The sequence below is a fragment of the Hyla sarda genome, chromosome 7 (assembly GCF_029499605.1).
Source record: "Hyla sarda isolate aHylSar1 chromosome 7, aHylSar1.hap1, whole genome shotgun sequence".
NCBI lineage: Eukaryota > Metazoa > Chordata > Amphibia > Anura > Hylidae > Hyla > Hyla sarda.
In genome coordinates, this window is record NC_079195.1 from 25,705,321 (window position 1) to 25,732,571 (window position 27,251).

General features: G+C 41.5%; 1 long non-coding RNA gene across 1 annotated transcript; it reads right to left on the reverse strand.

Moving 5' to 3' along the window:
* Window positions 1-2,684: 2,684 nt before the first annotated feature.
* On the reverse strand, window positions 2,685-12,995 carry LOC130282028 (uncharacterized). The gene is made up of 3 exons (XR_008846217.1): window positions 12,862-12,995; window positions 9,599-9,713; window positions 2,685-2,744 (listed from the first exon to the last, which is right to left on the reverse strand). It is a non-coding gene; the product is annotated as an uncharacterized LOC130282028 (long non-coding RNA).
* Between the last annotated feature and the right edge of the window lie 14,256 nt (window positions 12,996-27,251).

A 27,251-nucleotide genomic window follows, 5' to 3' on the forward strand; every position in this document is an offset into this window, starting at 1 on the left:
TTTTCCACGTATGGGGTGGTATGAGGACTCATTTTTTGTTTGCGCCGTGATCTGAAGTTTTTATTGGTATGATTTTTGTTTTGATCGGACTTTTTGATCACTTTTTATTCATTTTTTAATGTTATAAAAAGTTACCAAAATACGCTTTTTTGGACTTTTGAATTTTTTTGCGCGTACACCATTGACCGTACGGCTTAATTAATGATATATTTTTATAGTTCGGACATTTACACACGCGGCGATACCACATATGTTTATTTTTATTTTTTTTTACACTGTTTTATTTTTCTTATGGGAAAAGGGGGGTGATTCAACCTTTTATTAGGGAAGGGGTTAAATTACCTTTATTAACACTTTTTTTTTACTCTTTTTTTGCAGTGTTATAGGTCCCATAAGGACCTATAACACTGCACACACTGATCTCCTATGCTGATCACTGGCGTGTATTAACACGCCTGTGATCAGCATTATCGACGCTTGACTGCTCCTGCCTGGATCTCAGGCACGGAGCAGTCATTCGTCGATCGGACACCGAGGAGGCAGGTAAGAGCCCTCCCGGTGTCCGATCAGCTGTTCGGGACGCCGCAATTTCACCGCGGCGGTCCCGAACAGCCGACTGAGCAGCCGGGATACTTTCAGTTTCACTTTAGAAGCGGCGGTCAGCTTTGACCGCCGCTTCTAAAGGGTTAATACCGTACATCGCCGCGATCGGCGATGTATGGTATTAGCCGCGGGTCCCGGCGCTAATCAACGTTGATTAGCGCCGGGACCCACGCGATATGATGCGGGATCGCGGCGCGATCCCGCTTCATATCGCGGGAGCCGGCGCAGGACGTAAATATACGTCCTGCGTCGTTAAGGGGTTAAAAGTACCGCACTGCCGCAGATGGCGTGATCTGTATTGATCATGGCATCTGAGGGGTTAATCGCGGATTGCGGATGTCCACCTTTACCAGAGGTTCCCTGGCCGCGGGTCCGGTGCTCGCGGTCATTGAGGAGCGTCATCCAGTACCACAGCTCCATGACGTACATTTACGTCCATTGACATTAAAGGGATACTACCGTGGAAAACTTGTTTTTTAAATTAACTGGTGCCAGAAAGTTAAACAGATTTGTAAATTACTTCTATTAAAAATGTTTATCTTTCCAGTACTTTTTAGGGTCTGTATCCTACAGAGGAAATTGTTTTCTTTTTGGAACAAAGAGCTCTCTGCTGACATCATGACCCCAGTGCTCTCTGCTGACATCTATGTCCATTTTAGGAACTCTCCAGAGCAGCTTATGTTTGCTATGGGGATTTTCTCCTATTCTGGACAGTTCTTAAAATGGACAGAGATGTCAGCAGAGAGCACTGTGGTCATGATGTCAGCAGAGAGCTCTGTGTTCCAAAAAGAAAACAATTTCTTTTGTAGTATTCAACAGTTAATAAGTACTGGAAGGATTAAGATGTTTTAATAGAAGTAATTTACAAATATGTTTAACTTTCTGGCACCAGTTGATTTAAAAAAAAAAAAAAAAAAGTTTTCCACGGCAGTACCCCTTTAAGGTAAGTGAACCCTTTGGAATCACTGGGGTTTCTGCATTGATTGACATTTAAATGTCCCAAAGCACATAAGTAAATCAACAAAGGGTTGGTCAAAAGAATAAGACAAATTGGGGGGAATTTATCATTGGGTTTACCCTGTGTTTTTTTGTATTGTCAGGGCCGACTCAGGCTTGGTATTATCTGCAATGATTGATACTTTACTATACAATCCCTCGACAAGGTCATTATTAAATATTTGAGATGAGCAAATTTTTGAAAAATTCTATTCGGTCGATTCGCCGAATTTTCCCCAAAAAATATTTTTGGTCCAAATTTATTCTGGATTACTGAAATAATACTGTTATTCAGTATGACATGCAGATGCAGAGGTGTCGCTATTAGACTCACTGTCACAGAGGGCACAATGACATAGTCTGGAGGTGGCATCAGTATGAGGAGACCATATAATGCCTGAATGACACAGCATGGAGGTGGCAGCAACATGAGGAGACCATAAAGTGGCTGAATGACACAGTGTGGAGGTGGCTGCAGTATGAGGAGACCATAAAGTGGCTGAATGACACAGCGTGGAGGTGGCAGCAACATGAGGGGACCATAAAGTGGCTGAATGTAAACGTGTTAGTGTTTTATAAAAGGTGGAAGGGATCAACGTATGGTCCATTGAAACAGGTGGGAGTAAAAACTATCCCTGTAAGGCCCTACTCTCACCTTAATAATTCCCTTCTTTGCAATTGTTTCTCACCATAAAAAGGATGGCCCCATACAAGAAACTCTCTATTTCCACCTAAAAACCAATGGAAATGGCAGTGTTTTTAGAGGGAAATAGGGAAAGGTTCCTGTGTGTGGCCGCCTTTTTTAGAGCGATTAACACTTGCCAAGAAGGGAATTAATAATTTGAGAGTAGGGCCTTACAGGGGAAGTGTTTACCCCCAATGGTTACAATGGACCAGACGTTGTTCCCTTCCACCTTTTAGAGGTCTTTGCATCGCATCAATACTTGGTGGTATAGGTGGTATATGGTGTTTTTTGCAAATTTTTCCTTTTTTTTTTTTTGATAAATAAAATTTGGGTCCATATATTTTACAATAAGTATATTATTAAAAGTTACGTTTTATGTTATGCATATCCTCAATACTTACTTGTGGTCTGATGCGGAGGAGTGTCTGTAACTGGGGAGCAGTTGCTTAAAGGGGAACTCCTTTGGAAACAAGTGGAAAACAAATGTTTTCAAATCAGCTGGTGCCTGAAAGTTAAACAGATTTGTAAATTACATCTATTAACTCCTTAACGACGCAGGACGTATATTTACGTCCTCCGCCGGCTCCCGTGATATGCCGCAGGGTCACGCGGTGTCCCCGCGTCATATCGGGTCGGTCCCGGCGGCTATCAACGGCCAGGACCCGCGGCTAATACAGGACATCACCGATCGCGGTGATGCCCTTTATTGACCCTTCAGATGCGGCAATCAAAGCTGACCGCCGCGTCTGGGGTAAAAGTGCAAGTATCCCGGCTGCTCAGTCGGGCTGTTGGGGACTGCCACGGCGAAATTTTCACCGTGGCGTCCCGAACAGCTTACAGGACACTGGGAGGGCCCTTACCTGCCTCCTCGGTGTCCGATCGACGAATGAGTGCTCCGTGCCTGAGATCCAGGCAGGAGCAGTCAAGCGCCGATAACATTGATCACAGGCGTGTTAATACACGCCAGTGATCAGCATGAGAGATCAGTGTGTGCAGTGTTAACACTGCAAAAAAAGTTTTAAAAAAGTGTTAATAAAGATAATTTAACCCCTTCCCTAATAAAAGTTTGAATCACCCCCCTTTTCCCATAAAAAAATAAAACAGTGTAAATAAAAAAAAATAAACATATGTGGTATCGCCGCGTGCGTAAATGTCCGAACTATAAAAATATATCATTAATGAAACCGCACGGTCAATGGCGTACGCGCAAAAAAATTCCAAAGTCCCAAAAAACGTAATTTTGGTCACTTTTTACACCATTAAAAAATGAATAAAAAGTGATCAAAAAGTCCGATCAAAACAAAAATCGTACCTATAAAAACTTCAGATCACGGCACAAAAAAAATGAGTCTTCCTACTGGCCCGTACGTGGAAAAATAAAAAAGTTATAGGGCTCAGAAGAGGACATTTTTAAACGTATAAATTTTCCTGCATGTAGTTATGATTTTTTCCAGAAGTACGACAATATCCAACCTATATAAGTAGGGTATTATTTTAACCATATGGACCTACAGAATAATTATAAGGTGTCATTTTTACCGAAATATGTACTGCGTAGATTACGGAAGCCCCCAAAAGTTACAAAATGGCGTTTTTTTCTTCGATTTTGTTGCACAATGATTTTTTTTCTGTTTTGATGTGAATTTTTGGGTAAAATGACTAATGTCACTGCAAAGCAGAATTGGTGATGCAAAAAATAAGCCATCATATGAATTTTTAGGTGGAAAATTGAAAGGGTTATGATTTTTAAAAGGTAAGGAGGAAAAAACGAAAGTGCAAAAACTGAAAAACTCTGAGTCCTCCAAAATCTTGGTCCTGTCAGTACTTAGCTGTTATATAAAACAGAGAAATTTGGGAATTTATTTTCTGTCTGACAACAGTGCTCTCTGCTGACGCCTCTGTCCGTGTGAGGAACTGTCCAGAGAAGAATAATATCCCCATAGAAAACCTCTCCTGCTCTGGACAGTTCATGACACAGACAGAGGTGTCAGCAGAGAGGCTGGAAAGAACTTCACAAATATCTGTAGTATACAGCAGCTGATAAGTACTAGAAGGGTTAAGATTTTCAAATAGAAGTGATTTACAAATATTTTTAACTTTCTTGCACCAAACTTTTTTTCCACTGGAGTACCCCTTTAAATCTGTTTAGCATTATCCATATTTGTGAAGTGTTGGTGTGGCACCATGGACAATCTACTCTGATGCATCTGGCATTTATGGGGGGAAATCCTGGGTGATCCATACCGGATTCATCTTCACAAAGGTCAGTCTCTCCACATTTTTCGTGTATAGAAGAGTTCGCCTTGGGGTGACTATGGCCCTCACCGCACTAAACACCCGCTCTTTTGGCACGATACTGGCCTGGCAGGACAGCTTTTCCAAGGAAAAGTCTGCTAGTTGCGGCCACAAATCAAGTTTGGCTGCCCAGAAGTCCAGCCGATCTACAAGGTGTGTTGGCATGGTCATGTCAAGGTATGCCGCCTCCTGCTGGTTCAGGTCCTGCTCCAGGTCTACCTGCTACTGATGAGTTGCTTCACTATGCGGGTGAAGAAAGCTACTCATCAGTGACTATAGACTCAGATTTCTGCTGAAGGAGCTGGTACTGCTCCTGCCACCCCACTCCTCCAAAGCAGCCATGGCAGTGGAAGGTGAGCATAGAGGGCCCCCGAGTCAGACCTGCGAGAGGATGGATGATGGAGCAGATAGGCATCGGCCAACTGACTACTGACTACATAGGATCTCTCTGTAGTAGATCAGTTTGTCCTCCCTCTCAGTGGGTGTAAAAAAGGCCCCCATTTTGTGGCGGTAGTGAGGGTCCAATAAGGTGGAGAGCCAGAAGTCATCCTGCTGCCGCATGGTGACAATTCAGGAGTCACTATGCAAGCAAGTGAGCATGCATCGTGCCATTTGTGCAAGTGACTCCACGTGTTGTAGTAGACGAAGCAGTGGAATGACTTTGTTCATCCCGTAATCCTGACGACTGACTAATAATGTGGCTTCCTCAAAGGTCCTGAACAAACGGTAGGTGTCATATATGAGCTGCCACTGGTTGACATTGAAGTTACACAGGGGTGTCCCCCTATCCGCTTGTATCATCAAGAAATCGGTGCTGGCTTTTCTCTGTTCGTATAGTCGGTCCAACATATGGAGGGTGGAATTCCAACGTGTGGAAACATCACAAATCAGACTATCTTGGGGGATACCGTTCTGACGCTGCAGCTCAAGGAGGGTGTGCTTTTCGGTGTACGAATGGCTGAAGTGCATGCAAAGTTTCCATCCTATTGTTAGGATGTCTTGCAGATAGGGGGAACATTTCAGGAACCACTTGACAACCAGATTTTTCAGCTCAGCGCAGCGCAGACAAGATGTTCTTCCCCTTGTCGGTCACCATGGTTCCCATTTCCAGTTTTTGTGGAGCAAGCCATGATTCGATTTCTTGATGAATGACCTTTAGCAGCTCCTCCCCTATGTGACTCCGTTCGCCAAGGCAAACCATGTGAAGAACAGCGTGACACCGCCGTGCCCTGCACACATGGCATGCTGGAGGGGCACTGAAACTTGTCCGTGCAGTGGAGGCTTAGGACACGGTGGAGGATGAGGAGGCAGAGTCGCACACTGTCACAGGACCATCGGCCTGAGAGCGGTGTGACCTGTCCAAGTTGCTGTTGTGGCTATGCAGGAACAACATGCACCCAGTGTGCCGTAAAGGACATGGATTGTCCCTGACCGTAGTTACAGCTCCCCATGTCAGTGCTGCAGGGCACTTTTGTACATACCAACAGGCCCAAGGACTGGCCCACCTTCTGTTCCACAAAATTGTGCAGGGCTGGTACTGCCTTTTTTCGCAAAGAAATGACGGCTTGGGACTCTCCACCTTGGCTCCGCACAAGCCATCAGTTCTCTGAAAGGTGCAGAGTCCACCACTTGAAAAGGGAGGGACTGCCGCACCAGCAACTTGGACAGGAGCACATTCAGTTTCTGCACCGTTGGATGAGTGGGCGCATAGTGTTGTCTCTTGGACATGGCTTCGCTGAGGGATTGCTAGTGGAATAACTGACTTCAAGTAGGAGGAGCAGTAGCATCTGGAGCGACAGAAGATGAGTTTGATACACAGCTCCCTTAGGTTGGGGTGGTGGAGCCTTGGCTGACTGAAACAGAGAGCGTTGTGCCACTGGGTGATGGAGCAGGCTGGACCACCACGTCGGAGCCACAGTTCTCCCAGGCAGCTTTATGGTGACGTTGCCTATGTTGACTCAGGGCCGTGGTGCCAACATTGGGACCCTGGCCACGCTTCACCTTTTGACAACACATTTTGCATGTGGCCATGTTAACCTCCTCCGGATGCTTGATGAAAAACTGCCACACCACCGAGTAGCTGATTTTCCCACCAACAGACCGCACTGATTGACTGCTACTGCCACCGACTCCAGGAACCCCTGTTTCAATACCTCCTGGGAAGGTAGGCTGCTGCGATGCAGGTGGTCTATCCCGGGCACGTTTGGCTCCAGACTTTCCACTTCTGCCACCATGCTGACTGCCATCCATGCTACCACCTTGCTGGCTCAGCTGTTGCCTCACAGGCAACCTGCAACCCTCTTCTTCTGATGATGATGAAGCCCCTTCTGCACCCGGCTCCCAATTGCGATCGGCTTCATCATCATCAAATTGTGTCTGCACGTCACTGATGTCCTCCTCAGGTTCCTCAATAGTGTCTGCTTCAGGAGCCTGAACGCTCGCAACACCACCTCCAACGCCACTCTCCTCATTACTACTTGCCTGCCTAGCGGAGGAAGCGGCAGATGTCTCCTACACTTCTTGGCTGGGCAGTAGCTGCTGTCTGTCCTCTAGATTCACCTTACTAAATAGTGGAGCTTAACCCACAGCATAAGATACTTCTGTGCTGGAGGGAACAGCATAGGACAGAGGCAATGGGAGGACAGGGACTGCTCCTGGGCCATGCCAACTGAGGGTTGTGTCTGAGGAACCCATGGACTGTTGACTGTGACTCCTGCTGCCACTCAACCCTAGTCTGCTGTGACCTCTGCCTTATAAATTTAGGCCTCTGCCACTCCTATGTGCACGTAATGGCACTTCTCTGCCTGACATACTTAGTGCGTATATGAGGGCAGTACAATACGCTCTACTACGCTTAAATTAGTATTTGTGTACAACTCCAGCCGGTGTGTACTTTTTGCTGGCCTTTCACAGTATGTAGGGCCTTAAGACTTTAACAGGAACTATGTAGTACACCACTTAGTTGTAAGTATGTGGTATGCACTTATGATGGGAGGACAATGCGCTACACTATGCTTAAAACAGTATTTGTGTACAACACCAGCCAGTGTGTACTTTTTTCTGGCCTTTCACAGTATCTAGGCCCTTAAGACTTTAACAGGAACAAAATAGTACACCACTTAGATGTACATGTGTTGCATGCACTTATGAGGGGAGGACAATGCACCCCTGTAAGCTTAAAAAATTATTTGTGTCACACACCAGCAGTATACACCAGTGCTGCAGCACACAGTTGCTGTGTACTACACCTAAAATTGCACTAAATCTCTTAATCTCACTCCCTTCCTTATCAGCGCTTCAAGGCAGGATTTGGGCTTGAGGTGAATCGCTGCTATTCTGTGCAACACACTGTGCAACACGCTGCTCTTTGTCCCTCTCTGTAATAGATCACTGTAGTGACTGGGAGGTGAATCACTGCTGTATAAATGCTTTTCTGTGCAACACACACTGCTCTCTGTCCCTCTCTCTGTGCAACAGAATGCTGATGTGACTGGGAGGTGAAATGCTGCTGGAAAAATGCTTTTCTGTGCAACACACAGCGCTGTGTGTCCCTCTCTCTCTCTCTGCAATAAAAGGCTGAAGTGAATGGCCGCAAGATGGCTGCCGATTATATAGGGATGTGACATTACAGGGGTGACTGGCTGCTGCATGCCCTGGAGCCTGGACCGCACTAAATGGAGTTTAATGAAGTGATTTTCACGATTGAATCACTGCGAAATTTGCATTTGTTGCAAATCAAACTTTTACTGAAATTCATAACGAATTCGGATTCTTCAGATCCAATTCTCTCATCCCTAATAAATATATTAAAAATAAAAGGACCAAAAACTGACCCCTGTAGTACCCCAGTAGTAACAGTCACCCAATCAGAATAAGTACCATTAATAACCACCCTCGGTTTCCAATCACTGAGCCAGTTACTTACCTAAAGTCATACATTTATTTTCATTAAGATACTCCAAAATAGCATCTCTTAGAAAATCCTCAAACAATTTACATACAATGGAGGTTAAACTAACATGCCTATAATTCCCGGGGTCACTTTTTGTCCCCTTTTTGAATATTGGCACCACATTTGCTGTGCGCTAGTCCTGGAGAACAGACCCTCTCACTATGGAGTCCTTGAATACTAGATATAGGGGTCTAGCTATTAAATGACTTAACTCCCTTAGAACGCAGGGGTGAATTCCATCTGGACCTGGTAATTTGTCTATTTTTATTATTATTATTATTTTTCATTTTTATTGTTTTGATTTTTTTAATTCTTTTTAAGATTTTTTTTTTAAGGGGTTATCCACCATAAGGTGATTTTAGTACCTACCTGGCAGACAGTAATGGACATGCTTAGGAAGAATCTGCGCTTGTCTAAATGACTATGCGCTAAATGACTATGTGGTGACATTACCAGAACACTGTGGCTAGCTGTTTGTAGTATTTCCTGTTTGACTTTTCTTTTTTTGACTACAAATCCCACAATGCCATGTTCCTCCCTCCCACACATCAGCCACCCCCCCCCCCCATTGAAACATAAATGAGCTGCATCCATTCAAATCAGTGTGGTTTTCAATCAGGGTGCCTGCAGCTGTTGCTTTAGTTGCAGATTGATCTCTCTCCCACCAAGCGATCCCTCCACCCATTGAAGCAGACAGGCTCCCTGTCATCAGCTGACTAGAGAGGTCAGTTCTCGGCCGCATTGCAAGCTGGGAAAAATCTGAGACAACAGTCATTTTGTATGCTGGTAAAAATAAATATTGGAGTGAAAATCACAGAAGAATAGTGAGAAAACCATCACACACAGATACAGACACTATATTATGAACTACACTAACTTTACAGCCCCTGTAGCATAGTCAAATAAAAAAAAATCCTGGAACACCCCTTTAAGTCCTCTGAAAAATAAAAGGAGCAATTCTGATTGGTTGCTATGGGCAACTGGTCAACTTTTCCTTAGCACAGGTCTTGATGAATCTCCCCCATTGTGTTTGTCTATAACCCTAATTTTAAGAACAGTCAGATTACATTTTGTTGGTAATCAATGTAGAAATCCAGGTAATTGGGAGCGAGTTGTGATTCTCAAATATGCTGCTACTCTTATTTCATTGGGTTTTGACCACCTGTTCTTTCGCCACAGACCCTGCAATGTAAACAAACAAGGACATGGTGGACTTATCCAAGGATCATATATCAACACCAGAAGCTGTTCCATTATAAAATTTTATATGGGACCCCTAATGCCTATCATTTCTCCTTAGTACATTCCTTTATGACTCGCCATAAGGCTATTGGCACCTACATGTAACCAATTCAACCTGTTTGTGAGGCTATGTGCAAAACAAACATTCCTTAATTGTCGACCAAGTACAGTGCCCTACATGCACGATCAATGAGTGCAAACCTAATGTTACCTCTGTTATTATCACACACATAAATTACAGAGGACATCCTGGGCAATTGCCCAACATTAGGAATCCATCCCCCTCCCATAAGTTATTAGAAAGAACCAAACATTCTTATTTTTATTACCACAACTGATTATATATAGAAAAGAGGCAATGACACACACAAAGACACACATACTGAATTAAAGGAGTAGTGCAGTGAAATATAACCGCTGGGCCCCCCACAATCTCCTGAATGGGGGCCCCGGTAGTCTGCAGGAAGCAGACGTTCCAAGCCCAGCAGGAAGCCGCTGCAGACACGCCCCCTCCAAGTATCTCTTTTGGAAATATGGAGGGGGCTTGTCGGCCGCTGCTCCGTGGGGGGTTGGCAAGCTCCCTTCCAGCAGATTGCTGGGCCACGTTTAGGAGATCGTGGGGGGTTCCAGTGGTCGGACCCACTGCCATCTATAACTTATCCCCTAAAATGTTATCTTTTTATAGAAATCATGGCTTACAAAAAACATTCAGAACAAAATTCTGTCTGACTGCAATATCATCTTTGTTCCAGCAGCAAATAGAAGGTATTTGTGAGAGAAATATATGTGCTAGACACACACAAAAATGGCAGGTGCTCTAACTTTGGACACCTCTTAGCCCAGTGTTTCCCAATCAGTGTTCCCCCAGCTGTTAAAAAACTTCAACAGCCAGTTGTAGTTTTGCAACAGCTAGGAGTACTCTAGTTGGGAAACACTGTCTTAGTCAATATTAATGGATTAGGGGAAGCGTAGAGGTCATGTGCTATGAGTAGTTTTAGCAGTCAAGATTGTTCAAGCTTTGGTCTATTTTGCATACATATATTCTGAAAGGGTTTTCTGGTTTAGGTTTTTTAAATACTCCATTGAGCAATTGAATATTACATTCAGGTCCCTCATCTACTATGGATAACAATAATAAGAATATTTTAGAATATATCTTTATTTAGATAGCAAGAAGGGCCCAACACATCTGTGCACTGCAGTTCTTTACAATGGGCACGGTGTAACGCTTTCTTTAACCTGTGGTGGCGTTGCAGGACAACTGCAACAGGTATTGCAGATAACAACTGACTTATGGAGGGGCTGAGATGCTGTAAGTTTTTCATCTATGGATTTGTCCTACAAAAAGCTTTGTCTGAAGGAGACAATTTTTGAACAAGTATTTAAAGGGGTACTCCGCCCCTAGACATCTTATCCCCTATCCGGGATCTCCGCTGCAGCACCCCGCTATCATTACTGCACAGAGCAGACTCGCTCCGTGCGTAAAGACGGGCAATACAGGGGCCGGAGAATCATTACGTCACTGCTCCGCCCCTTCGTGACATAAGTCACGCCCCCTCCCATAGACTTGTATTAAGGGGGCGGGTCGTGACGTCACAAGGGGGCGGAGCTGTGACGTCACGATGCTCCGGCCCCTGTATCGCTGGTCATTACGCATGGAGCGAGTTTGCTCTGTGCAGTAATGAAAGCGGGGTGCTGCAGCTGAGATCCCAGGGGTTCTCAGCAGCGGGACCCCATCAATCTGACATCTTATCCCCTATCCTTTGGATAGGGGATAAGATGTCTAGGGGCGGAGTACCCCTTTAAATGGGCAATGTCATTCCAACCAAAATTGGAAGGATCAAGTGAATACAAGTGAATGTAAGAAACTTTGTAATGTATCTTATTACTGTACCCCTGGCCTCTGCTCGGCAGCCTGCTCCTGCCCAAGGTGGAACATGGAATAATCCACCTGTAGTGCTGCCAGGCAGCCTTAGACCCCCTGCTGCACCTACTGTCATCCTCCCTCCTGCTGCACTTCCTGTCGCCCACTTTTCTGCTGCACCTCCTGTCATTGCTGTCACTCTCTCTCCAAAAGTGTTACAGTGAGAGTGACACCACCTTTTCCCATTAATTGCATCCTTCCCAATATTCCTTGCCAGTTAACCCAGAAACTGGACTGTGGGGTGGTTGATAAAGACATTTTATGTCATCCTGGGTTTTCTTTAAGGCGGTACCTCAGTTAAGGACAATTCATCCCTTATCCAAATGATAGGGGATAAGTGTCCAACTGCTGCCTCCCCCCCTGTAATCTCCTTTCTGGCACTCCGGCTCTCCTCACGAAGGCATTAGGGGTCGGCACGCGCCCTCTATTCATCTCTATGGCAGAGCTGGAGATACCCGAGCGCTGTAATGGTGTATATCTGTCTCTCCCACAGAGATGAATGGAGGGCGCGTGCCGACCCCTGATCCGTGTGTGAGAAGAGCCCGAGCGACGGGCAGAAGATGGCATGGGATACCAACAGTCTGACCCCCTGCGATCAAACACTTATCCCCTATACTTTGAATAGGAGATAAATTGTCCTTCACTGCAGTACCCCTTTAAAGACCTGATGTTGGCTTTTATGCAATTTTAAAACGAATAATACATAAATAAATATTAACATGTATGTTATATATTAACCCCTCAAAGGGGTACTCCACTGCTCAGCATTTGGAACAGTCGTCACGCCCCTTCCCATAGACTTACTTTGAGGGGGCGGGGTGTGACATCATGAGGGGGCATGGCTATGACATCATGAGCTTTGTTCCAAACGCTGAGCAGCAGAGTACCCCTTTACGGACCCAGGGCATACAGGTATGCCTTGATGTCCTGGGACAAACCGGGTGGGGACTGGACCGGGATGCCTGCTGAAATCATTCAGCAGGCACCCCATGCAAACCCCTGGGGTGATCCTGAGATCGTCGATTTGCGATGATTCCGGATCAATCGGGTCCCCCATGACCCGGAAAAAAAGGGTGATAATGCCGTCCGAGATGGCACCTATCACCCTTTAGCAACAGGTTGCACCTATTAAGGAGGGTGAGAGCGGGTGTCAGGAGTCCTTACCTGGACCTGGGGCCCCCGATTCCCGGCATCGACGGTGGGATCAGGACCGGAATAGACCAGGACCAGGAGCGGAGACAGTGGCGTTAGCGTCAGGCAGGATCCGGCAGAGCAGCAGCAGGAGGTAAGGCCATGCCTCCTGCTGTTGCCTAGCAACAACTTCCAGCATGAACAAAAGTTGTTGTTGAACATGGGAGTTGTTGTTATGCAACAGCAGAAGGCACAACTACAATTCCCAGCATGCCATTTGGTAGTTTGTACATGCTGGGGGTTGTAGTTATGCATAAATACAACCCCCTGCATGCACTGACAGCCAAAGGGCATGCTGGGAGTTGCAGTAGTGTGCCTTCAGCTGTTGCATAACTACAAGTCCCAGTATGCCCTTCGGCTGTAAGTGCATGCTGAGAGTTGTAATTTTGCAACAGCTGAAGCACACTGGTTGCAATACAGAGTTTGTTACCCAACAAGCACTGAAAGACTGTACATGCTGGGAGTTGTCGTTTTGCAACAGCTGGAGGCACACTGGTTGTGAAACTCTGAATTAAGTAACAAACTCTCAGTGTTTTGCAACCAGTATGCCTCCAGCTGTTGCATAACTACAAACCCCAGCATGCAGGGATCGCCAAAGGGCATACTGGGAGTTGTAGTTTTGCAACAGCTGGAGGTCCACCCCATGTGAATGTACAGGATACATGGACATGGGTGGGGGTTTACAATCAGTTTCTTGCTGCAAGTTTGATATGCAGCAAATTTTCCGCTGGAGCTCAAACTCCCAGCGGGAAATTCGCTGTGAACCCGCCCGTGTGAATGTATCCTAAAAACACTACACTACACTACACCTAAACAAAATAAAAAGTAAAATACTATGTATACACATACCCCTACACAGTTACATACCCCATATGTGGATGTAAAATGCTCTGCGGGCGCACAACAAGGCTCAGGAGTGAGAGCACACCATGTACATTTGAGGTGTTTTGCACAGGGGTGGCTGTTTTTTACAGCGGTTCTGACATAAACGGAAAAAAAGAACACCCACATGTGACCCCATTTTGGAAACTACACCCCTCACAGAACATAACAAGGGGTATAGTAAGCCTTAACACCCCACAGGTGTTTGAAGAATTTTTGTTAAATTTGGATGTGACATTTGTTTATTTTTTAACTAACATGCTGGTGTTATCCCAAATTTTTTATTTTCACAAGGGGTAATAGGAAAAAAGCCCCCCATAATTTGTAACACCATTTCTTCTGAGTATATAAATACACCATGTGTGGAAGTAAAGTGCTCTGCTGGAGCACTACAGGGATCTGAAGAGAATGAGTGCCATTGGGCTTTTGGAGAGAGAATTTGGCTCGAATCGAAGGCCATGTGAGTTAACAAAGCCCCCATGGTGCCAGAACAGAGTAACCCCCACTTGTGACCCCATTTTGGAAATTACACCCCTCAAGGAATGTAATAACGGGTGCAGTGAGCATTTACGCCCCCCAGGTTTTTGACCAGTGGTCAAATTTTAATTCTCATTTGCACAGCCCACTGTTCCAAAAGTCTGAAAAACGCCAGTGGGGTGTAAATGCTCACTGCACCCCTTATTACATTCCGTAGGAGTGTAGTTTCTGAAATAGGGTCAAATGTGTGTGTGTGGGGGGGGGGGGGGTGGGAGGGGGGCCTGGCACCATGGGGACTTTGTAAACGCACATGGCCCCAGACTTCCATTCCAAACAAATTCTCTCTCCAAAAGCCCTTCTCTTCTGGGCATTGTAGTGCGCCCGCAGAGCACTATACATATACATATGGGTATTTCCATACTCAGAAGAAATGGGGTTACAACTTTTGGGGGGCATTTCCTCTTATTACCTCTTGTAAAAATGGTAAATTTGGGTAACAAAATGACATTTTTGTGAAAAAGAATTCATTTACATATCTGACTTTAATAAAAAGTTGTCAAACACCTGTGGGGTTTTAAGGCTCATTGTACCCCTTGTTACGCGCTTTGAGGGGTGTAGTTTCCATAATAGTATGCCATTTTTTTTTTTTTTTGCTGTTCTGGCACCATAGGGGCTTCCTAAATGCGACATGTCCCTAAAAAAACATTTCAGCAATTTTTTTTTTCAAAAGTCCGAATGTGACTGTTACGCCTAGCGCTCCGGGTCCCCGCTCCTCCCCGGAGCGCTCACGGCGTCTTTCTCCCTGCAGCTCCCCGGTCAGTCCCGCTGACCAGGAGCGCTGCACTGTCATGGCCGTTGGGGATGCGATTCGCACAGCGGGACGCGCCCGCTCGCGAATCGCATCCCAGGTAACTTACCCGTTCCCGTCCCCTGCTGTCATGTGCTGGCGCGCGCGGCTCCGCTCTCTAGGGCGCGCGCGCGCCAGCTCCCTGAGACTTAAAGGGCCAGTGCACCAATGATTGGTGCCTGGCCCAATTAGCTTAATTGGCTTCCACCTGGTCCCTGACTATATCTAACCTCCTCCCATGCACTCCCTTGCCGGATCTTGTTGCCCTTGTGCCTAGTGAAAGCGTTTTGTGTGTCTAAAGCCTGTGTACCAGAACTTCTGCTATCCACCCTGACTACGAACCTTGCCGCCTGCCCCCGACCTTCTGCTACGTCCGACCTTGCTTCTGTCTACCCCCTTGTACCTCGCCTATCATCAGCAGTCAGAGAGGTGACCCGTTGCTAGTGGATACGACCTGGTCACTACCGCCGCAGCAAGACCATCCCGCTTTGCGGCGGGCTCTGGTGAAAACCAGTAGTGACTTAGAACCGGTCCACTAGCGCGGTCCTCGCCAATCCCTCTCTGGCACAGAGGATCCACTACCTGCCAGCCGGCATCGTGACAGTGACTCCTTCTCTTCTGAGCATTGTAGTATGCCTGCAGTGCACTTGATGTCCACACATGGGGTATTTCCACGCTCAGAAAAAATGGGGTTACAAATTTTGTGGGGCATTTTCTCCTATGTCCCCTTGTAAAAATGGTAAATTTGGGGGGAAAAACAGCATTTTAGTGAAAAAAAAGATTTTATTTATACATCCGATTTTAACAAAAAGTCGTCAAACACCTGTGATGTGTTAAGGCTCACTTTACCCCTTGTTATGTGCCTTGAGGGGTGTCGTTTCCAAAATAGTATGCATGTGTTTTTTTTCTGTTATGGCACCATAGGGGCCTCCTAAATGTGACACGCCCCCCCCAAAAACCATTTCAGCAAAATTCACTCTCCTTTGCTTCTAAGCCCTCTAGTGCACCCACAGAGCCCTTTACTTTCACATATGAGGTATTTCCTCACTCAAGAGAAATTGATTTACACATTTTTAGGGACTTTTTCTCCTTTCACCCCTTGTAAAAATTCAAAAACTGGGTCTACAAGAACATGTTAGTGTAACAAAATGGAGATTTTGAATTTTCTCCTTCACTTTGCTGCTATTCCTGTTAAACACCTAAAGCGTTAACAAACTTTCTGAATGCCACGTGGTATACTTTGAGGGGTGCAGTTTGTATAATGGGGGTCATTTATGGGCTATTTCTAATATGAAGGCCCCTCAAATTCACTTCAAAACTGAACTGGTCCCTAAAAAATTCTGATTTTGAAAATGTTTTGAAAAACTGGAAAATTGCTGCTGAACTTTGAAGCCTTGCGATGTCTTCCAAAAGTAAAAACATGTCAACTTTATGATGCAAACATAAAGTAAACATATTGTATATGTGAATCAATATATAATTTATTTGGGATGTCCATTTTCCTTATAAGCAGAGAGTTTCAAAGTAAAAAAAAAATGCTACATTTTCCAATTTTTCATGACATTTTGGAATTTTTCACCAATAAATGATGCAAGTATCGATGAAAAATTACCACTAACATAAAGTAGAATATGTCATGAAAAACTATCTTGGAATCAGAATGAAAAGTAAAAGCATCCCAGAGTTATTAATGCTTAAAGTGACAGTGGTTAGATGTGCAAAAAATGCTCGGGTCCTTAAGGAGAAAATGGTCTGGGTCCTTGAGGGGTTAATAAAAAAATATTTTAAAAAAATCTAGTAGTTGGAACACAAATTAGTGATGTTGAAGAACATGGCAATATATCACAGTGTATGTCATATTCCACTGTAAAACTTATACAGATGAATTAACATGAAAAAAAGAGAGATCACTTTATAGCGTATAAAACATTTGTTGAAGTCAATACCAAAAGTCAAACTAGGCTGCAGGTCATTTGTAGACAAAAATAAAAAATGTAAGATGTTTTATGATGAATAAAGGTTATACAGAAATTATTCTGACCTTTTATACACAGGAGAAAATATGAAAAGTGTAATAGTAAAATAAATGATAAAACATTTTATTTCATTGTGAGAGGGAGGGGGACTTTAAGGTATCAAATAATAAAAAATACACCTGATTATACAATTAAAACTGTATTTTTTTAATATTCTAATTGTATATTTAAAAGACCTTTTCCATATCTATATACCATAAATTATAAAAGAAAGTATTAAATTTTTTTATCTTAAAAATGTGCCAAATGCCACCAGAACCAATACATAATTTTTGTTTTTATTATTTAGTTATTTATTTGGTTATTTTCTGTGGTTATTCTCTATTTGTTCATCAACCTGCTCTTATGTATAGATATAAAACTTCTTATAGTTACTTTCAACCCTCTGAGGTCAAATCACATGACTCCTCCGATGCCAGGTTTAGGTTTTGTAAATATATTAATACCCACTATACTTTAAAATGTTTTTGGGGAAAAAAATATCAAAAAGGAAGATTCCAAAAAAAAATCAAATATGTCTAATACATTATGTCTCTGTGAAATAACACATTAGAAATATTTTTCCTTTACTGACCATTATTTTTTTAAACAAACTTTTTATACAAAATTTGGTGACAGCAATTATTGCACCAGAAATGTAATCAAAGCTAAATAAAAAAAAATTAAAAAATTAAAATATTATTAATAATAAATAGAATTAAAATGAAAAACTAAATTATTAAAATTACAGATTACAAGAGTTCTTTTAACTTTTGAACAACTGACCTTGAAAATATTTCTATGCAGTTAGATTTTTTATTATTATTTAATTGGTTCACTCATTCATTCAATTATTTGCATATTAATCATTTATTTATTAAATGGAATTATTTATTTATATATATATTTATTTATGTATTCAGTAATTAATATATTTATTCTAATGTAAAAAGTGAGTTCCCTACTTTACAAATGTTTTACTTAAACCAATAATAGGTTATGCTCACACATAGTATTTATAGTATTTTTAACCTAAACCAAGAGTGAAACCAATGTAGTGGAAAAACTTTAATGGAAATATATGCATCTGTTTGGAACGACTCTTGGTTTTGGCTAAAAAATATTGATCAAAATACGACGTGTGAACCTAGCCATAAATTATAAAGATTTATTTTTAGTGAACAATATACAGTTTTTAATATTCAAATGTGTTTTTATGAGGTTAGAACATAGTTCAGGTATTGTACATAAACAGAAAAAATAATAATAAATATAATGCAGTTGGTTAAATAAGAAAAATAAAGTTCTTTCATTTTAATATTTAATTCCATGAGATGATCATATGACATTATGGATCTAAGGACATGTTCACACACCAATTTTAAGTCTCGTAAACGGATGAAAAAACTATGTGTAAAGAGAATAACAACTTAAAAAAATAGTGTGAACATAGTCTAAACATTTAATAACTGAGGGGGAGTTTATTAAACTGATTTTCCCCCTAAGACCAGACCAAGCTTATAAACACTCAACCCAAAGGTAAAGGGTGACATTTTTTTGAACAAAACTTATTAAAAAATGTTGCACATTGTTTTTAATTGCTCGTTAACTGCTTTGACAAAATGACACAAAAAAGCCCCACTGCAAATGATAAACCTTTCCCCCTAAAGTCTAAATATTTGTAAAATGTAAAAATGTAAAAAAAAAAAAAAGAAAAAAAAAAGAAAAATACCAAACATATGAATCGACCCAAATAAGTTTCTACCTGATTTTTTATTTTTTTGCACTTAAAGGGTACTCCGGGAGAAAACATTTTTTAAATCAACTGGTGCCAAAGTTAAACAGATTTGTAAATTACTTCTATTAAAAAATCTTTACCCTTCCAGTACTTTTTAGCAGCTGTATGCTACATAGGAAATTCTTTTCTTTTTGAATTTCTTTTTTGTCTTGTCCACAGTGCTCTCTGCTAACACCTCTGTCCGTGTCAGGAACTTTCCAGAGCAGCATAAGGTTTGCAATGGGGATTTTCTCCTGCTCTGGACAGTTCCTGGTAGGGGCATCAGGTGTCAGCAGAAAAAATTCAAAAAGAAAATAATTTCCTCTGTAGCATACAGCTGCTAAAAAGTACTGGAAGGGTAAAGATTTTTTAATAGAAGTAATTTACAAATCTGTTGATTTAAAAAAAAAGAAATGTTTTCCACCGGAGTACCCCTTTAAGATTTAAAATGTTTTCTTCATAGTTAAGTAGTAGTAATAAGAATGATAGTGAAAATTATAGTTATTATAACAGTTATAATTATAGCTTCTACTTTTTACACTGACGTCTTTGTTATATAATCACTTCAGAATAGTTGGTAGTAATATATATGTATATTGGGCATGATTGCATTTAATAACCATAGAAATGAGGTCATAAATCCTGTTCATCCTCATAGCATGCACTGTGTAACCTTTAGGGCGGATTCACACACTGCAGATTTTGTCGCAGAGATTTCGGTGGCTGTTGCTTGTGACCCCATTCAGATGAAAAGAACTGATGTTCAGTTGCATTAATTTCTTTAAAAAAAAATCCTGCTGCATGTAAATCCGCCCTATTAGGCCTTGGTCACATGGCGGAATTTCGGCGGCGGAAATTCCGATCCCGACCTTCACAGGGAGAATTGTCAATTCTTTCTGCGGAATCAGAAATTTAGTACATTGCTGTCTATGGAGATGGCACATTTCCGAGCGGTCCTAGCGGCGGCATGTTCTTGCGATGGTTGCTGTCGGCGTAATGTCCAACAGAAATGTTTTCAGCCGCACATTCCACAAAATAATCCTTCATGTGAACATAGCCTCAAAGCTAAAACCACTTCAAATGAAATGTTTGAAAATAGAATCCTGCCGGATGTCTCCTTTATAACATAATACACTTGCAATCCACCGACACTTATAACTGGAAATGTCTTTACGAAATGATTTGTTTGGGGTTAATACATAGTTAAACTTTGTCAACAACATAAAAAAACATTGGACAGTCTTGGCTGCGGCTCCGACGTGTTATTAAGGATCTCCAGCAGTAATTATGGATTGTGCGTATTGTTTCCTTGTCCATTTACTTTTTAACCCCTTCCCACCACATCAAAATATTTTGCCAATGGTATTTTCCTTTTTTCATCACCAACTTGCAAATGCTATAACGTTAGTATTTTTCCCATTAGTGAGAAGAGTTGTACCTTGTAATCACTTTATTATAATTATTATTTTCTTACCAAATAGTGTATTAAGAAACAAAAAATAATTAAAATGTAGGATGTGATGGAAAAAAAAGAATGGAAATCTACAAATTTTTACAATGTTTCACAGCCCAGTTACAGCAATGTAAAATTGATATAGTTTTTATGCTCTATTACAGTACTTTATTTTTTAATTTTTTTGCTTGGCATCGCCATATTCTGACACCAAAGCCTTTTAAACTTTTACATCTGCAGCACTGCATAAGGTCATATGAGGAGATTTATCAAAACCAGTGCAGAGGAAAACTTGCCCAGTTTCCCATAGCAACCAATCAGAATGCTTTTTTTAATTTTAATTAAAGAAACGATCTGATTGGTTCCTATGGGCAACTGGGCAGCTTTTCCTCTGCACATGTTTTCATAAATCTCCCACATAGTTTTTTGCAAGTGAAACACAGATTTTTTTTGATACCACAATGTGGTAGATGTGACTTTTTGGTCTTCTTGAACTCTGTACTATGGGAATTGCAATCTGTTTTCTGCTCTCTCTCTCTCTCTCTCTCTCTCTCTCTCTCTCTCTCCCTCTATCAATTTAAATATCTACATCTAATACATGTTTACAGTATGTGTTAATAGATAGATTAACCAAGGGTCAAATCCTGGGAAAAAAGTGTGGGAACTCACCCAAGATTTGCACTTCAAGCATACCTGTCAGACACCCCGCAACCCCCCCTCCAAAAAAAACTGCGATATGTTGCTCAGTACCTCATCCTGATTATGTACATGTAATTTTTATGTGTCTACGACCTATATTTCTCTCAGAATTACCTTTATGTACTTGAAGTTATTGCTCAGTGAGGTTTCTGTCCATGCAGAGGCATGGGGCGTGTCCCTCTCTTCTCCTTACTGTGATGACTCCTCCCCCTCCCTCACTCTGCTCTGACTCACAGAGGGCTGGGAGCAAGCACAGCAGCTCTGGACCTGCCTGCAGCCCTTTCAATCACTCATGGTGTCCATGAGGTGTCGATGACCACTGGACACTGCAGGACTGGTATGTGTCCCAGGAGCAATTGAAAAACATATTGTTTTTGCAAGCTTTATAACATATCAACACAAAACCACATAAAATAGTGTAGTAAAGTCCCTACACTATAAGGCTATGTTCACACAGACTTTTTTGTACCATAGTTTTACCCAGAAAAAAAATGGCTGTTTTCTGTTTGTCTTCTTTGTGCAGCCATCTGTTAGATATTACACTGACCCGAATGTATTAACATTGCTGGGTTTTGAAAAACCCTAGGGTTTCCCTTTTTTTCCTCAGATTTACTATATCTAGTTCTTGGTTAGTAGTGCATTAGGTTGTTTTTTTTCCTGAAAACTGACTACATTAGAGTTGGTCAGCTTTATGAATAGTAGCTGCACCATTTTTCACCAAACTGTAGGAAAACTTTTAGTAATCATCATAGGACATGTGAAAAAAAAAAGAAAAAAATAACTTTTTCTGAGCTTCAATGTTTTCCCAACAGCTGATTGTTGGGAAAACTCTAAGTGTACTAGAAATGCAAAAAAATACAAATAAATAAAAGTGTAGGCATTGTGCACATTACCATCGAGTTCCATTGAACTCAATGGGACTCATTTACTTAGGGTGAAGTGTAGTTTTCTTTGTGCGTTTTTTCCCCGTCAGGAATTTTTCCATGATATTTAATGATTTAGCAATTTTCCCTATGTTTTGCTTTTTTACACCTGCTCTAAGCTGTGGGTTTTTTTAGAGCTCAAATCCACCACATTTATTTGAGGATTTTGGGTGTTGGGGACACACTTCTTTCTTTGTAGACACATGGCCCTTTTCTGGTTTTCTAGGTGAAGGGGTGAAAAGCAGTAGTAAAAGATGCCCAATGCATGAAAAAATACATCTTTTTTTTTGGCCATCTTTTGTACTGGCAAAATAATGCCCATTTTTTTGTACAAAATATGAAAGAAAAACAAGATGTGAATGTAGCCTAAAAAGGAGTAGAAAGGGAACAGTGTTGGAACTTGGGATTTTCTGTCCTCTGGAAAAATCATCTATGCAGAATAAAATTATAGAAAAGAAAAAAAAATTGGCTCCTGGATTCACTAGAGCACAGAAAAGACCATTCCAGGTAATAGAAAAACATAAATAAGGAAGAACATGGCTGACCACTAGTGGAAAACTATCATGGGGCGAGAGGGAGGAGCTTATTATAATTTAGGTAGTTTCTTCATTTATATGTTTTGCCACTTTTTAAATTCGTGCTGAAGTTGTCCAGATTGGAATGTGACACAGTAAAATATCTCATTCTGAGGGGTGGAGGGATAACTCCCACCCTTAACCACATTTTGCAAAATCAGGTACATGTACGTGATGATTAGGGATGACTTCCCGCATCACCATGAACATGTACCTGATGAGAAAAAACTGTCACAGCGCCGCCGTGCACTGGGACAGTTTATTGAGCTTGGTTGTGCTGCACAGTTAAGCCTCCCTGAAGCCGGCCAGGGACCAATCGCAGCAGTTCCGAGCCGGCAATCGCTGCTATTGGTCCGTCAGTACAGACTGACCAATAGCAGGGATCTGGTGCGGGTCTCCTCCTTCCCCCTCTCCTCCATTGCTTTCCTGTGTGAAGGGATCAGTGGTGAGGGGGGCCCCATCGGCAGAAGCCACCCGCGGAGCTGCGCTCTAATCCTGGGTTTACCCTGTAGAAGCTGCGGTCACTGAGACCGCAGCATTTACTAGGGTAACAGAGGGAGGGAGCTCCCTCTGTCACTGATCAGCGCTCTGCAAAGTGAAAGCAGAGCACCAATGGTTGCCATGGCAACCGGAGGCCTTACACTGGCCTCCGTTGACATTTATACTGCATGACGAATGACCTTCAAAATAAAAAACAAATGCAGAATAGATTTTTGTTTAATGTATACCACCTCATAAAAAATAAAATGGCACCAATGAAAGCGTCCTATTGTCACCCAAAAATATTTTTGCACCCCAAGGCCCCTGTAATTTTATATGATGTCAATAAAATATCCTAAACTAAAAGGAGGCCCCAAAATCCACACAGCACACCTTCATGTCTGAGGCCTGTGTGAGAGACACGTAGCGCACAAAGGCCACATATGGGATATTTCTAAGTATGTCACAATTCAGGGAATAAATCTTGAGTTTTATTTCTTTGTCAACACCTACTGTGTTATAGAAAAAAAAATGGATTAAGATGAAAAATCGACAAAAAATTCCTCCTCCACTTTGCTTTTATCTCTGTGAAACGCCTAAATTGTTAATAAACTTCTTTAATGTCATTCTGACTACTTTAAGGGGTGCAGTTTATAAAATGGGGTGATTTATGGTGGTATCTAACAAGCAGGCCCCTCAATTCCACTTCAAAACTGAACTGGTCCCTAAAAATCTGATTTTGCAATTTTCTTGAAAATCTGGAAAATTGCTACTAAACTGATAATTCCTCTAACATTTATAAAAAGTAAAAGAATGTTTATCAAATAATGGGAACATAAAATAGACATATTGTAGATGTGAACTAATTATTAATTTGATGTGGCATGGCTATTTGTCGTACAAGTAGAAAATATGAATCTAGAAAAATGCTAATTTTTCATGTTTTTTCACAAAATTTAGTTTTTTTTTTTTTTTTTTTACAAAAAACACTCAATATATAATTAAAAATTTACCACTAAAGTAAAGTACAATATGTCACGAAAAAAAACTATCTCAGAATCACTTTCATAAGGCTAAGTTTCCACTTGTTTTTTTTTCTGTCAGTTTTTGGAAAACTGCAACTGCAGTTTTTGAGCCAAAGTCAGAAGTGGATCCATAAGGGAGGAGAAGTGTAAGTCCGTCCATTATATTTGCCATTCCCTTTGAATACACTTCTGCAGTGGCAGTTTTCCAAATACTGACAGAAAAAAAAAACAAGTGTAAACTTAGCCTGTAATCTTTGACCTTATTACCAAATAAGTGGACGCATGTCAGATTTAGATAATTTGCCTTGGTCATTAAGGTCAAAACAGGCTATTGATTAAAGGGAGTAATATAGTAAATCAGTATTGACACCCCATAATAAAAAATGCTATATGACCTCCTATCATAACAAATACAAGAATTGGAGTCATTAAAAACCAAAAATAGTACAAATATGCATAAACTTAATTGAAATGTCATATATTAAAAGATTGGAAATTCCACCCAGAAGGGGGGTACAAAAACGGACCAGGTGTCACATACATTGTCTACTAATTAGTGCATACACAGCACCAGTACTAATGGATATCCCAAACTGGACATAAGGAAAGTGCAAAGTAACATAGAGAATTCTATAGAATGGTCACAACAGTACAAAAAATGCTATACTTAGCAATACATTAAGTGACAGGGCAACGAGACACTGGACACTGGGTGGAATTCCTCCCATCTTTTAAATGACTCCAATTCTTTGAATGTGAGTAGAAGTAAATAGGGCTCAGGTAAGAAAGCCATGATGAAATGGGTTGAATCAAGTTGTCCTACATTTGCGTTTTGCATCTCCCAGTTTATCTTCTGGCTCTGCTGTAACCTATTTTTCTTTTGTCAATAAGAGGTACAGTTAATGAATTCCACCCTGGTTATCCATTAGGAAAGCTGCCACACCTCTGCTACATATGACATTACACGATCCTGATAAATATCTACACAAAGCAAAGATCAGTCTCTGTTGCGTCATCTATATATATCTTTATACTGTAGGTGGGGAGCTCCTTTACTAGACTGCAGCTGATTTTTTACATACAGTACATTATGCATACATAGAATTATTTATTTAAATTACATGAAATAAAATTTCATATTTACATTCAAAATGCAAAACAACTGTGACTCTTGCTGGCACCCCACAGTTCCGGTTTATCTTTGTTTGGTCCCTTGATCTTCTATTCTCTGTATCTGAGATAAACACTTGGTGCAGGACCTGCTGGCACAGCCAATCACTGGCAAGGACAGGACACCACTGAAGACAGTCATTGACTGAGCTGACAGGTTCTATTTCAAGCAAAGAAAAAGAGAGAAAAACCTGGGGACCGAACAGAGCCAAATGAGAGCTACACAGGACCAGCAAGGGGATTGGAGCTTGGAAAGTATGTTTTTTTTTTCATCCCTTGTCCTTCCTTGTCCCAGCACCAAAAAAAAAAAAAAAAAAAAAAAAACCTCCTTTAAACCTTTAAGGACTGAGCCCTTTTCCTTCCTTGTCCCAGCAACAAATAAAAAAAAATACTCCTTTAACCCCTTAACCCCTTAAGGGTTTTTCAGTTTTTGCACTTTCAGTTTTTCCTCCTTACCTTTTAAAAATCATAACCCTTTTAATTTTCCACCTAAAATTCATATTATGGCTTATTTTTTGCGTCACCAATTCTACTTTGCAGTGACATTAGTCATTTTACCCAAAAATTCACGGCGAAACAGAAAAAAAAAGTCATTGCCCGACAAAATCGAAGAAAAAACGCCATTTCGTAAATTTTGGGGGCTTCCGTTTCTACGCAGTGCATATTTCGGTAAAAATGACACCTTATCATTATTCTGTAGGTCCATATGGTTAAAATTATACCCTACTTATATAGATTTTATTTTTACGTACTTCTGGAAAAAATCATAACTACATGCAGGAAAATTTATACGCTTAAAAATGTCATCTTCTGACCCCTATAACTTTTTATTTTTCCACGTATAGGGCGGTTTGAGGACTCATTTTTTGTGCCGTGATCTGAAGTTTTGTATGACTTTTGTTTTGTTTGGACATTTTTATCACTTTTTATTCATTTTTTAATGGTATAAAAAGTGACCAAAAATACGCTTTTTTGGTCTTCGGAATTTTTTTGCGCATACGCCATTGACCGTGCGGTTTAATTAATGATATATTTTTATAGTTTGGACATTTACGCACGCGGTGATGCCACATTTGTTTATTTTTTTTTATTTACACTGTTTTATTTTTTTTATGGGAAAAGGGGGGTGATTCAAACTTTCATTAGGGAAGGGGTTAAATGACCTTTATTAACACTTTTTTTTTTACTTTTTTTTTTGCAGTGTTATAGGTCCCATAGGGACCTATAACACTGCACACACTGATCTCTCATGCTGATCACTGTCGTGTATTAACACGCCTGTGATCAGTGTTATCGGCGCTTGACTGCTCCTACCTGGATATCAGGCACGGAGCAGTCATTCGTCGATCGGACACCGAGGAGGCAGGTAAGGGCCCTCCCAGTGTCCTGTAAGCTGTTCGGGACGCCGCAATTTCACCGCGGCGGTCCCGAACAGCCCGACTGACTAGCCGGGATAGTTTCACTTTCACTGTAGAAGCTGCTGTCAGCTTTGACCGCCGCTTCTAAAGGGTTAATACCGCACATCGCTGCGATCGGCGATGTGTGGTATTAGCCGCGGGTCCCGGCCGTTGATGAGCGCCGGGGCCGACGCGGTATGATGCAGGATCGCGGCGCGACCCTGCTTCATATCGTGGGAGCCGGCGCAGGACGTAAATATACGTCCTGCGTCGTTAAGGAGTTAAGGACTCAGCCCTTTTTTGCAATTCTGACCACTATCACTTTATGCATTAATAACTATGGGATGCTTTTACCTATTATTCGGATTCAGAGATTGTTTTTTCGTGACATATTCTACTTTTTGTCAGTGGTAAATTTTCATTGTTACTTGCATCCTTTCTTGGTGAAAAATCCCCAAATTTCATAAAAATTTTGAAAATGTAGCATTTTTCTAAATTTGAAACTCTCTACTTGTAAGGAAAATTGATATTCCAAATAAATTATATATTGATTCACATATACAATATGTCTATTTATGTTTGCATCATAAAGTTTACATGTTTTTACTTTTGGAAGACATCAGAGGGATTCAAAGTTCAGAAG